The sequence below is a fragment of the Lingula anatina genome, chromosome 9 (genome assembly GCF_051362555.1).
Source record: "Lingula anatina isolate TDL-2025a chromosome 9, LinAna3.0, whole genome shotgun sequence".
In the NCBI taxonomy this organism is placed as follows: Eukaryota; Metazoa; Brachiopoda; class Lingulata; order Lingulida; family Lingulidae; genus Lingula; species Lingula anatina.
Genome location: NC_141775.1, coordinates 18938276 through 18946298, shown reverse-complemented (window position 1 = coordinate 18946298; position 8023 = coordinate 18938276). Strand labels below are relative to the sequence as shown.

Sequence of the window (8023 nt, the reverse complement as noted above, 5' to 3'; positions counted from 1 at the left end):
ATGTTGAAATCACCAGCGTTTTATATATATTCTAAAAGGTAAACAAGTGTGCTTTGTGTTGATATGAAACACATGTTGCGTTTGGGTCCCACCTCGTTGGCAAAGTGTTCATATTCCCGTGAAGTCGGTGTTAAAGTCGGCAAAATCGATTTTTTCAAGTGCATTAAGTTACTGTGATTATGTATCGCAGGAAACGCAAAATATTTTCAAACAATTACATCCTGCAGAAAGATAAGATCATAAACTTTCAAATGATATATCATAAGGTATATCTCCTACAATTTTTACCCATTTTGTGTGGGGAAATTAGTGCATCTCCAAAACGACGACAAAAATGGAACCCCATTTTCATCATAATTTATAGCGTCACGTGACCAACCTGAAGCACTGACCCGACTTAACAAGACTACAAGTTTTCTTAAATATTCTGAATATCAGAGCAAACAAGTTACAATAAAATTAAAATACGAACAAGTGCTGTGCATCTAACATCAGAAATATTCCAAGAGTTATATAAACTCATTCTTAAAACATCAAAAATTGTATAGTTATGATCCACTCCACAAGAAATCCAGTGTGAATTTTGACCGATATAGAAAGATATTGCTAGATGATAAGATCTAGTTATAAATAAAACAAGATTTTTTTTAATTGGATAAATATTTACAATGAAGTACTGGTCTATGGCCAGGTTGTACTTTTTAAAGCCTGAAAGGGTTTTGATAAAAAAAAATCATTCAACTCCGGTTTATTCATTATATTAAGATCTGCACTTCTGCCTTGTTCTCTTATTTTACTGCTCAATATTTATTTCTATGTACTAGTACTATTTTTGTCTCTTACATATTAAACTATTTAAAATAAGACCCTTACAATTGCAATTTGAAAAAAATATCCCTAATCTATTTAAAATTTACATTTCTCTTTTTAAAAGTGCAAAATTTTGAAATCTGTGTGATAAACAAAACTAAGTAAACATTTAAAACTCATGTCCTTAAAGCACTGTCCCTGGGAAATGTTAATTCAGCCTCATGAATATGCACTGAACTTTTTGAAAGTTTTTTTTAAACTTTTTGCCTTTTAAATTAAAGCAGTTAACAAGGCTCCAATAAACTCGTTGGCCAACTTGATGTCTATTCTGAGGGCAGAAGAAGCACCTGCCCCAGCAAGTTATGAATATTACTTTAGCCAAAACTGACATACAACCAAGATCATCCCCAACTGAAAATTCTTGAATATAATTTGTAATTAAATACATATCAAAGTGCATTAAAAATGAAAAAAAACAAAACTTCAGTATACGAGTATGTTTCAATTTTTTTATTTCCTTAGAATCTTCAATGGCCAGGTCATTTACCTGGATATGATAGTCAGAAAACAAAATCAATTTTCAAGTTCAAAATTGGGCTGTTTTCCCAGAGTGCCACCCTGCCACACAGTGGTTGATAGATTCCTTGACTAAATGATCATCAAAACTTGGCCCCTATAAAACTGCTGTCAAAATTTTGTTAACTTAAGCACAATATTCCCCAAACTTGACCTCCAGTCAGATTCGGTTCTTTTGAGAGCACTGTATCCTCTCTCCACCTGAGAAGTGGACAGGCTGAACAAGGCAATTTCAAATAGCATTATTGTATGTATTCTAATCTTTGTCTGGTCTCCTAGCCTTGAAACAAATCAGTACACATATCTTTACTTTTATTCACTATAAACATGCCACCTATGTGCTCTTTAAAGGCAGGCCACTCTCAATGGAAGTCTTTTGGGTCAAAGCCCATCCTGTATAATACTTGAAGAAAATAATGTTCCAGAACTTGTCTGCTATGAGAAAGGTTTCTAGGGTAAAAAATATCCAAGACTCTACAGTACAAAACACCATCTCTTGTTCAGTCACACCTGCATCAACAGCACCATCAAACAAAACCGTATAGAAAATAATTTTCCCTGGTCTTGACCAGAACACCTCTTCCCTAATTGTCAGCTGATATGCCCAAATTGGGAATCTGTTAAAAATAAATATAATAAAATGATAAAATCATACATGTAGAAACAAGAAATTTATACAAAGCAGATAAAAACTGAAATTTTTACATGAAAAATCCATAGATTAAAAAAAAAAATCACCTCATTGTCAGTCTCACACCAGTTGTTTATCAAAGTAATTTCTTACCATACTATATAATAACTAGAGGATCAGAGAGGCGATACCGCCTCCAAATATTGTACCACCAGCTGGAGCAAGCGCATTCGTATAGACCCCCACTTACACAAAATAAGGGACACAGCCACCAGTTTTGTGCTTGACAAGCTGTAAAAATGCAATCAACAAGAATTTTTAAACTATTGCAAAAAATATATATGGTACAATCAAATTTAAGTTCTTCGTAAGGTAGGTCAAGGGTCAATTTCAAGGTCACAGTAAACTGCCAGTATATGACTTCCTATTCAAGTTCAAGAGTAACTATGGACCTATCTCTGTCAAGTTTGAAGTTAAAAGAGAAAGAAATTAGCAGAGTTCAGTTCATGATAATAAGTAGGTCAAAGGTCATTTTCAAGGTCACACTTAGATTGCCAGTATAGGACTTCCTATTCAACTTCAATAGTTACTATGGACCTATCTCAGCCAGTTTTGGAGATAAAAGGGAAGCAAAATTTGCAAAATTCAGTTCATGGTGAAAAGTAGGTCAAAGGTCAATTTCAAGGTCACATTTAGATTGCCAGTATATGACTTTCTATTCAAGTTCAATAGTAACTATGGACCTATCTCTGCAAGTTTTGGAGATAAAAGGGAAGCAAAATTTGCAAAGTTCAGTTTATGGTGAAAAGTAGGACAAAGGTCAATTTTAATGTCACATTTATAATGCCAGTATATGACTTCCTATTCAACTTCAATAGTAACTATGGACCTATCTCTGCCAGTTTTGGAGATAAAAGGGAAGCAAATTTTGCAAAGTTCAGTTTATGGTGAAAAGTAGGTCAAAGGTCAATTTTAAGGTCACATTTAGATTGCCAGTATATGACTTCCTATTCAATTTCAATAGTAACTATGGACCTATCTCATCCAGTTTTGGAGATAAAAGGGAAGCAAAATTTGCAAAATTCAGTTCATGGTGTAAAGTAGGTCAAGGTCAATTTTAAGGTCACATTTAGATTGCCAGTATATGACTTCCTTTTCAAGTTCAATAGTAACTATGGACCTATCTCTGCCAGTTTTGGAGATAAAAGGGAAGAAAAGTTTGCAAAGTTCAGTTCATGGTGAAAAGTAGGTCAAAGGTCAATTTCAAGGTCACATTTAGATTGCCAGTATATGACTTTCTATTCAAGTTCAATAGTAACTATGGACCTATCTCTGCAAGTTTTGGAGATAAAAGGGAAGCAAAATTTGCAAAGTTCAGTTTATGGTGAAAAGTAGGTCAAAGGTCAATTTTAAGGTCACATTTAGATTGTCAGTATATGACTTCCTATTCAAGCTCAATAGTAACTACGGACCTATCTCAGCCAGTTTTGCAGATAGAAGGAAAGCAAAATTTGCAAAATTCAGTTCATGGTGTTAAGTAGGTCAAAGGTCAATTTTAAGGTCACATTTAGATTGCCAGTATATGACTTCCTATTCAACTTCAATAGTAACTATGGACCTATCTCTGCCAGTTTTGGAGATAAAAGGGAAGAAAAATTTGCAAAGTTCAGTTCATGGTGAAAAGTAGGTCAAAGGTCAATTTTAAGGTCACATTTAGATTGCCAGTATATGACTTCCTATTCAAGTTCAATAGTAACTATGGACCTATCTCTGCCAGTTTTGGAGATAAAAGGGAAGCAAATTTTGCAAAATTCAGTTCATGGTGAAAAGTAGGTCAAAGGTCAATTTTAAGGTCACATTTAGATTGCCAGTATATGACTTCCTATTCAAGTTCAATAGTAACTACGGACCTATCTCTGCCAGTTTTGGAGATAAAAGGGAAGCAAAATTTGCAAAATTCAGTTCATGGTGTAAAGTAGGTCAAAGGTCAATTTTAAGGTCACATTTAGATTGCCAGTATATGACTTCCTTTTCAAGTTCAATAGTAACTATGGACCTATCTCTGCCAGTTTTGGAGATAAAAGGGAAGAAAAATTTGCAAAGTTCAGTTCATGGTGAAAAGTAGGTCAAAGGTCAATTTCAAGGTCATAGTAAGATTGCCAGTATATGACTTCCTATTCAACTTCAATAGTAACTATGGACCTATCTCTGCCAGTTTTGGAGATATAAGGGACTAGATGTTATAATTTTGGAATTACCATAATGTGCCTTAAATTTCGTACAGAAAAAATTAATTAAAATAAAGAAAATGTCATTTTGGTCAAAATTCTTGAAATAGGAGGTGCCTTGAAGTTTCAGAAGTTCAAATTTGATGAAATAATGTCATTTTTGAACACAAGTTGTCTGCTTTGCCAAGCCTTATGTTTTATTTTTCCAGAGTTCAAAATTTATTATCCATTACCGTACTGCACATTTTGCTTTTACCACCAATATCTACTTTTTGATAGAGCGTAACTCGAAAACCGTATGGAATACAAAAAAACCGAGACCACTTCTAGTGTTGGGCTTTACATGCTCTACAAAATGCAAAAAAGAATGGGTCTCTAGCATTAACGGTTCCCGAATTAGAGACAGTTTTAAGTTTCGGTATCTTATGGCCGCTACTCCCGTGAAAATGCACCGATTGACCCCAAATTCATGGAGATGAAAGATGACCTGAAGGGTAACACTTTCCAATAATATTATTGGTTAAGTCTGTGTGGTGTCTGAATAACAGGGCAAAAAAATTTTTTTTCGTAAAAAATTTCATTTTTTTGAAAATTTTGGCCCATTTGACCTTGAAGTAGAGGTCAAAGGTCAAATCCAAGGGTATATTTGAAATCTACACATATGACTTTTGGAAAACCGTCTATAGAAATTTTTCCCATAACTCCTTCCGTAGGGTAGATAATTAGCATTTAATTTTGCCATTTTTAGACAAGGGTGAATTGCAATGAGTGCCACACCCAGACCCCAATACCGACAAAGCCCAAATTTTACGTGGAACGAGTTGAGATTATAGGTGACCTAAATCCATGAGATGGGTACGGGGGCCCTTACCGTCTAGGAGGAGAAGCGGTAACGGTAGCCGTCCGGCGGAGCCGGCGGAGCCAACGGAGCCGGCGGAGCCGGCGGAACGATCCGGACGGGACCGAAACCATGTGTACCGCCAGCGCTAACGCTGGTGGTACAATAATAATTCCTTGGTCCTACTACTAGTAATCTACACATTTTATGTAAACAAAGTACAACTGTAACTTTGCAACAAAATGTAACATTCACTAGTACTGAACGTCAACAAGTGCATCTGAACTATGCGAAGGGAGGTTACTCCAAAATCATTTATGAAACATAGTGAAACATAGTGAATTTAAAAAAAGACTCACCTTTTAGTCGGCAAACCCAAAGCTATGTAACTTGAAAGGCAGATTTTTCCATTCTAAAACCATATACACTGTATGTTATGGTTGATCTCCAGCACCGATGTCTTTTTTTCACGTATTATTTTCCATTACAACTCTCACTATGACAGTGACACATTGTATACTATAAATATACACTTGAAAAGCTGAACATTCAATTTTTTTCAACCGAAATGCAAGATTTACCAAGAAAAACGCTCTCCAGTCACTTGCTCAGTGCAACGTGACAGTCCCAGTTTCGACTGACCCACATAGTTCGCACTAAAATAGGGATTTCACAAAAAAGGACGGTTGTACAAATTTTTTATTCTTTTTGGCTCAATTCCAGCATATACAGTTGCATAAATCGTTATAATATCAATTAAGTAAGTTTGTCCATTTTTTCTACAATCATTTCATTTTAGGGTACAAAATTACACGATCTGCTTGAGAAAAATGCGTATGCTATTTTTAGACAACTGATACAAGGCTTTCGTCGAAATTGAAATGTTCATTTTACATTGTGCGTTTACATCAAGTTCTAAATTTTATTTTTTGAAAGTTTCAAGCGGAATAATGAGTTATTCACAGAGCTTCATGGATTTATATAACAACTACGGGTTTTTGAAAACATGGCGCGAAACACACGTCGCGGACTATTTTGTGCAAGCGCGTAGGTGTTTTTGTAATGATCACCGCTTACGCATTGATATGCCAGATCTGCGGACAGACTGCAGTCTTTTTTAATTTTATGTTAAGCTGCCATCAAGCCAATATTTGGTGAAGTCATTTATTATTTTTTTTAAATTTTTAATTTTTTATTTTTTTTTCTTATTTATTTATTTTTTATTGACCAGTGAGCTGAATGATTGAACTATCGTCATTTGATCAATTTTGATTTAATTTATCTCTCTCTTTTTCTCTCTTTTCTTCAAAGTCCCCTCATTAGTGCACTATTTGTTTAATTTGACTTGACATTTGAATGAATTGTTAACTTGTTAGAGCTACTCGTCCCGCTGTTTTGAAATTCCGCTTTTTATGATAAGCCGGTCAAGGACCCGAATGTAGCGTTTCTTAGAGTTATGGATATGAAAAAAGCACAAGCGTATCAAACTGATACAATTCGTTGAGTGATTTGATTCGTGATGCGATTTAATTGGAAGACATTAACACTGGCGACGAGGATTAACTCTAGTGCAAAACTGTGAGCCAACTTTCTTTGAGAAAATGGAGGAAAAATGTGAAATTACGAATCGAACCGTACAGAAGTCCGGAGACATTAGGGCCACGTTGGACGCTGGCTAGACAGATTTAAACTCTTCGCTGGCGGAAAAGATTGACTGTTTCGGAACCAACGGACGGAATGAATAATGAACAACGACAGAAAATTAAAAATACATGTCAGAGGAGACGCGCGCTTATGTTGCATTCAGCAGGGACAGGTGTACAAGATATTTTCAGGACTCTCCCAAACACAGGTGAGAAACATGAATATACATAGACAGTTAACGCTTTAAAAGGAAGTGGAACACCAGAAAATGTGAGTATGGTGAAACCGAAGTCATTTGACAAACCAACTCAGTCTAAACACCACGAGTTCAGACACGAAAAACGAATAGAAACCCTCCGACTGAGAAAACAAGGAACGTTGGATCACTTTGCAAAAGTCTGCGAAACTTAAACTATTATTCAAGTAAATGACAGTTATGAACATGATAATCCAGGAGTGCATATACATTTGGTGTGGGAACCAATGCAATATACACAGACATGATGGAAATAGAGATAGGCGGCGTTATTGCCAGATTCAGGTGCATATTGTAATATCATTGATGAAAATGCATGGGGAATGCTGAAATCCAAGAAAAATAAATGTGGCTCATTGGAGGACCACAAAACAAACAGTATTATTTTGATTTAATTCAAAAGCATCAACAGTATACTGGTTTTTTTTTGTGCACATGTAATTCTCTTTTTTTTTAGTACATCTATATCTATGGAGTTTTCATGGTTCTTTTTTCAGAGTTTACATGTATGTAGCCAGCATGCTAGTTGAATTGAAACAGTTACTGCATGGTTATTTATAATTTTGTTATAACTCTCCTTCATCTAAAAAAACAATGTTTTTTTCATTCACTATTCAAGATTCATTCATTACAGAACTAGTGATTATGTTTATTAATGTTACGTTTGAAATAGTTTAAAAAAATGACAATGTATAATATTATTTAGGCTAAGGTGTGCAAAAATATTTTTGCCCCTCACCCCCCCCCCCCCATGTACATGCATAATTTATTCCCAATTTTTGTGTTAGTTCGATGAGCAGCTTTCTTTAGTAAAAAAAATAAGGTTTGTTCTTTTTTCTTTACATGTATATAAGTGACATTTCTCCCTGCTTAGTGTCTGTATATTTGCCTTTTTGCAGTGTAGTTTTTTTAAACATACATTGTTTTGTACAAAAAGACAAGAGGTTTCTTTTTTATTAAATTTATTGACATTCTATTTACTGTTGATTTGGTTACGTATATGTATATATATATATATATATGTATGTACTTTGAACATA

At 34.8% G+C, this 8023-nt stretch overlaps 1 long non-coding RNA gene across 1 annotated transcript; it reads right to left on the bottom strand.

Annotated features, from left to right (window-relative positions):
• Positions 1-779: 779 nt before the first annotated feature.
• Positions 780-6188, bottom strand: LOC147760082 (uncharacterized). Its single transcript, XR_015331144.1, has 2 exons — positions 5443-6188; positions 780-2003 (listed from the first exon to the last, which is right to left on the bottom strand). It is a non-coding gene; the product is annotated as an uncharacterized LOC147760082 (long non-coding RNA).
• Positions 6189-8023: the final 1835 nt, after the last annotated feature.